General features: G+C 27.1%; 1 pseudogene; it reads left to right on the plus strand.

The window, feature by feature from the left end:
- Nucleotides 1-4,862: 4,862 nt before the first annotated feature.
- On the plus strand, nt 4,863-5,519 carry LOC145832183 (uncharacterized; annotated as a pseudogene).
- Nucleotides 5,520-6,574: the final 1,055 nt, after the last annotated feature.

The raw sequence follows: 6,574 nt of genomic DNA on the forward strand, positions 1-6,574 counted from the left end.
TATGAGTAATTATCTAATGCAAAAACATACACATGCAACCTTCAGGGTCAAAAAATTTGTAATTTAGTAATTTAGACTAAAAAACTGGAAAGACCTGGAATAGGAAATATTTTGAAAAAAAAACCTAAAATTTTTAACAAAATTCACTAAAAAGACTTAAAAACCTGGAATTTTAATCAGATTTTATATGTTAACTAGTAAAATTTTTAATTTGATCTTTAAATCTATCGTAATAAAAATTTTTGTGTCATCATCAACTTTCTCCATTAAAAAACACATTTAAAATAACTTAACAGTATCTTTTCAAGGTTAATATACTAATAAGTACAGTTTTCAACCTTAAACTCAGCTTTAAACTAGAATAGAACCAAAAAAGGAACTTTAGAATCTAGAAGAAATTGAAAAAACGTTGAAAAAAATTTCCAACAAAATTTGGCAACCTTGATTTTTCCTTTTAATAATTAAAATAAACAATAAACTTAACGATTAAGAAGCTTGCGCCAGAGGAGAAATCTATTATCTAAGGATTTATAAAATGTAACTCAAGATAATTTAGGACAATTTAAGGCAGGTAGAAATCAGTGTAATATTTACTCAAGCATGAAATTATTAACATATAACAAACAAAGGTTTTATACGCTTCAGTACTCAATTGATATGAAAACTATAAGCATTTTACCAACTCTGTTTAGGTCACTCAGAGACAATTAAAGTTTTTATAAATCAAAGAGAGGCAAATCTTTTACAGTAAAAGTTTGGTTATAACTTATTTTTTAAAATGTAAAATTTAAGTTTAGAATAACTTTATGGACATGTAACCAGTTAAACTTAATTATTTAGTAATCAAGAAATGTTTTTCTCATCATGATAAACTAAGATCAGGAAAAAATTTAATTTTTGTACAATAAATTTTAGATATGTTGTCTTAAAATAAAATTCTTAGTGTAAGTTAAAAATTATAAATTACAGTTACAAATACATTTAGTTTTATATAAATAAAATAGTATGCTGAATAATATAACATGACCCTGTTCAAAAATGAAGTTAAAGAAGCTAACCGAATAATTCAAGTTATCACAAATCATGTGTAATTTCTAATAAGTAGTTCATCTAATTTTTTTTTGTACCTATTTTTTAGGATAAGTTTAATGACCAGTACTTTTATAATTATTTGCTATATACAATTAACACTAATTTGTGCGAAAACATTAGTTTGCTACGTTTTATCAGTTTCTAAAATAGTTTTTTTTTTTTTTAATAACAAGTGTAAAGATTTGAAAAATTTGTCAATATCTTTAACTAATTTTTACATTTGATGAGTTGAATTTTTTACTTGCTTAATTTGTAAAAGGAACAAAATCGCAAATTGATTACGAGAAGGATATAAAGTTATAAAGATAATTCAATTGTGTAGATTGATATAATTTTTAGATTAAAATATTGGCTTAAAAATTCAACAAAAAGAAGTGATCTTTCAGTTTTATATCAAATTTAGAGCCGAAAAATCTGAAATCCTGGAATAACCTGGAGCTTGAAAATTTAGAATTTAAAAAATTTTGAAAAAAAAAAGTTTGAATTTTGAACAAAAATTAATAAAAAACCTGGAGTTTTAAACTATTTTTACATTTTTAATAGTAATATTTCAATTACACACAAAAATAAATCATAAAGATGAAAATTTTCATCATTATCAAAGTTTTTTTCTATAAAAAAAAATAACTTGCTTAACAGCATCTTTTTAATTTTTTATATATTTTATATTGGTTAACTAAGTTTTTTACCTTAAATTCTATTTGAACTAAGAAAAACTCAAAAACTTGTATTTTTTTTCAAGCTGAATAAAAGTTTAGAAACCTGGAGAAAATTTGAAAAAATATCTAGCAGCACTGAATTTAATTTAATGTTTTTTATTTGGTTAGTTTATGCATTTTTGTAATTCAGTTTTTTTCTTATACATTGTGTTTGAATGTTAAGCTATTTATCATAACAGCTAAATAAAAAAAGTACTGTCTATGAAAATTGAAAAACTTGCACGAAGGAGGAATACATTTTCTTTTCAAAGAGTAACTTAAATTGTTTATTTAAATATTTTCAATTACAATTTCAGGTATGAAGTAAATAGTTCATCTACTAGTCTGTTATACAGTTTATTTTTATTATAAAGCTTTTACTCTTGTAGTTGGGGATCCAAATATTTCAAAAACCATACTCTAAACAGGGTTACTATAAAACCTGGAATTTTATAATGTAGGCTAAAAAATCATGAAATTTTTTTTTTTTCAATTTGTAATTTCGAACAAAAATTACTGAAAAACTTTGAATTGTTAACAATTTTTACAAGTAGTGAGACTAAAATTTGACACAAAAAATCTGTAGCATAAATAAAAAAATTTGTCATCATCAAAAAATTTTTATTTCAAAAAACACACTAAATAAGTTATTGAGATATATTTGTAAAAATTTTATACTATTTAACACAACTTTAACTTTTTTTTTTACTTTGAACTAAATTTTAAGCTAAAAATTGTTCCTAAAATGTATAACTTTGAAACCTGGTAAATTTTTTGAGTATTTGGACTAAATTAGACAAAAACATTTGGCAATATTTTTTAATCAAAAAATTAATATCATATAATTAACATTAATACAAACGCTAGATTTCATGCAGCTAGGGTCTGACTGTACATATTGAATGTGCTTTGGCTTCAGCATTTGTTTGTTTAGTTAAAGTTCAAAAACATTAAAACATAAACAACTTAGATTTCCGGTTGCAACTAAAAATTGTAATTACGAATATTAGTTAAAAGTAGTGATGTACCGGACCCACAATTTCGGGTCCGGCCGGACCCGGATTCGGACTTTTTTTTCAAATTAGAATCCGGCCGGAACCGGATCTGGACTTTTTTTTCAAATTAGAATCCGGCCGGAACCGGACCCGGACTTTTTTTTCAAATTAGAGTCCGGCCGGAACCGGATCCGGACTTTTTTTTCAAATTAGAATCCGGCCGGATCCGGATATCAGACAAAAATGGCAATATCCGGCCGGACCCGGACCCGGATAGTGAATTCGGTACATCACTAGAATAAACTAGCCTGAGTCAGAATGAGGTTTTTAAAAATGAAAAAAAAAGAACTTAAATCTAATAATAAGTAGAACAGCTAGCCACAAGGTTTACAAATTTAGGTGTTATTTACAATTAAAAATCTGAAATCAAGTTCTTGAACAAAATACACTAGAAAATTACAAAATATTGAAAACTGGATCAGCTCAAACTCATTTAAAATCTAAAAGAAAACTAGCCTAAGTTTTTATATAAAACTAAACTAGCCTAAGGCAGTCCAAGATTTTCTAAAATTCCAAAAAATTTTCAAACTAGCAGGGTTTCCACTGTTAAAGTCAATAAAACTAGCTAGAGTGAGTATAAACAAGCCTGAGTCAGAATGAGGTTTTTAAAAACTGAAAAAATTACTTTAATCTAATAACCAGTAGAACAGCTAGCAAAGGTTGACAATTAGGTAGTAAAGTTGTGGACTGATTGTGTAACACTTAACTTATTAGTACTACCCATATAATTAAATCCTACCTTATTTAATTAATATCTAACAAATACTAAATTCTAACTGAGACTACTTTCTATAATCAGTAACGACAGTTTTGAGTGATGAATCGTTTATATAAAACACAACAAGAAATACTAGCTTATACAAATTTATTAATTACTTTGGTAACACTTAAAAAACTGGAAGCTATTTAAATCTATATCAAAAGACTTAAAACAAAAAACTAAAAATTAAATAAAACTTTTAGTAAACAAGAAACTGTAAAGTTTTTAATAAACTATTAAACTATAAACCTGGATTAAATATTTAAACAATTAAACACCTGTTGAAATATTCACTTTTAAAACAAAACACTACTTACAATAAGCATTCACAAAAATGTTCAAGATATTTTGTTGCTTCAAGCTACACACCAAACTAACTAACTGCTTATATACAAACTGCCTGTCATGTTTTGATGTTTTGTTGCATCAGGATTTAGTTTGAAACACTTCGTCATATGATTCTCATTGGCTCGTACATTCAACCGTATTAAATCTAAATATTCTCTGAGTTCAACTTTAAAAAATAAATAATGCAAGTATTCATTCCAAAGTTTTCAATTTTACAACATATGTAAAGAGTTTTATTTCATAAAATGTTTATTTCATAGTTTAAATGTAAACAAGTGTAAATTAGTCACGTGTACAAAATGAGCCAATCACGGTAGGTGTTTAATTTTAACTGACAAAAATGACTCTTATTAATTTACTCAGGGTTTGTTTTTGAAAAAATACTTTTCAGTATGCTCTTTTTTACTAACTAGATCCGGGTCCGGACGGATCTCTGTTAGGATCCGGCCGGACCCGGATCCGGACTTTTTTTTCAAATTAGAATCCCCCCGGAACCGGACCCGGACTTTTTTTTTCAAATTAGAATCCGGCCGGAACCGGATCCGAACTTTTTTTTCAAATTAGAATCCGGCCGGATCCGGATATCAGACAAAAATGGCAATATCCGGCCGGACCCGGACCCGGATAGTGAGTCCGGTACATCACTAGTTAAAAGTTTTAGTCTATCAAAAGTTTATTGTATGGTAATCCGATGAGGTATAATCAAACCTTGTTTTAACTCGAGCTTGTTTAGGCTTATGCTTTGTGTTATTTCCTTTATTTTTACAGTTTATATAATTTATACAGTAATATTGATTTAATTTTTTTATAATGCTGAGTATAAGAGCTCAACAATTTTTTTTTCAAAAAATTTATCATAAAAATTATCAGTATATACACATTGCAGCATTTGTTTAAATATTAATTATTATGTCATCCGATCAAACCAACGGATTCGAAGACTACCTTGAGGAGTTTGATTTAAGGTGCATTGACGAATTTTTTGGTCATGAAGCTTGGAGCAATATTGTCAATGCTCAGCGAAACGTATCGTCTTTGGATGCTTACAATAAGTCGGTACACTGCCAAAACTTCAAGATTGCTTCTGTAGATGACGACGATCAGGAAACTACCGTTGCGAAACGAAGACTTCTAAAAGAACTGAAAGAGATAAATTTAAGCTCTCCAGCTTACATAAGCGCTGGCTTAAAAGACGATAATTTGTTTGAATGGGAAGCTTCGATTCAAGGACCTCTAAAATCTTCTTATGAAGGTGGAAAGTTTTTATTGAACCTAAAGTTTTCTAAGGACTATCCGTTTAAGCCACCAAAGGTTACTTTTAAGACCAAGATATACCACTGCAATATTAATAGCGATGGGTATATAAGCTTAGATATTCTTGGTTCTAATTGGGCCCCTGCTATGTCTATAGAAAAAATTTTGTTGTCAATTCATTTGTTTTTCACCGACTGCAACCCTGTTGACTGTCTTGTGCCAGAAATAGCGGCTCAGTACGTCAACAATCGCGAAGAACACGACAGAGTTTGTAGGGAATGGACAAAGAAGTACGCAACTGAAGAAGCTTAATTTTAGTGACTTCATTAAATGAAGTACTGTAACTTATTTAAACATTTGTATTTTATGACATTTAGTATAAAAGGTAATATGTTTCTAAGTTGAGTAGTATTTCGATAGAATAAACTTTAGATAAAATGAAAAATTGTTTCTTTCTTTAAATTGACAATTAATTTAATCACTCAGGTTAGTTTTTTGATTCAAAAAGCGGCGACCCTGATATTAGCTAAAATTAGGTGGTATTCTGGTTGCCAAAAATCATGGAAAGTTTATAAGTTGAGCAAAAAAGATATTTTAGTGTTTTTTATTGTTCTTTTAATTTGAAGTTTTTTTTACTGTTCTTTCAATTTCAAGTTTTTTTTTTTGTTCTTTCAATTTTAATAAAATTTGAATTTAAATATTGTTTGGAAAATTAGCAAACATACCAGCTACTATTTTTGACTTTAACTAGTAATCTTAACTAGACTTTAGTAACATATCATAAACTTTCTTATTATTTAATTGTTTTAGCAGCACATTAATACTTTTAATCTAAATTTTTTTTAAATTATAGTTTTTCAAAATTCAAAAGTATATAGTTAGATATAACACATGAAGATAAACTTCACACAATTATACATAGTTAGTAGTTAGTTATATAAAATTACATTATCGTACATAGTAGTTTTTATACTACTTACATTACAAATAACTTAGAGTATTAAGAATCCGTATCCGGTTTAAAATAAAATTTACAAACTAATATCTTTATAAATAAAAATATTTATGTTTCAAATAAACGTAACTTAAGTAGTATAAGTAATTTATAACTTGTTCAAAGAGTACATTAAGAAATTAAAACATAATAACTCACAACTCAATAAAAACTTGAAACAAACTTATTTAAATTGAAATATCCGTGTTCAATACCAAAAAAAATGTTTAGAAACTAATTTGAACTCTAAAATTAGGAAAAAATAAAAGCGTTGTTAGTTTTAACTAAGTGTATTATATATAACTTAAATTAAACTATAAGAAACAAAACAAATTTAAAACATAACTAAAATTAAATTTGCAAACCGCCAGCT

The sequence above is a fragment of the Thalia democratica genome, chromosome 3 (assembly GCF_965202585.1).
Source record: "Thalia democratica chromosome 3, ktThaDemo2.hap1.1, whole genome shotgun sequence".
In the NCBI taxonomy this organism is placed as follows: domain Eukaryota; kingdom Metazoa; phylum Chordata; class Thaliacea; order Salpida; family Salpidae; genus Thalia; species Thalia democratica.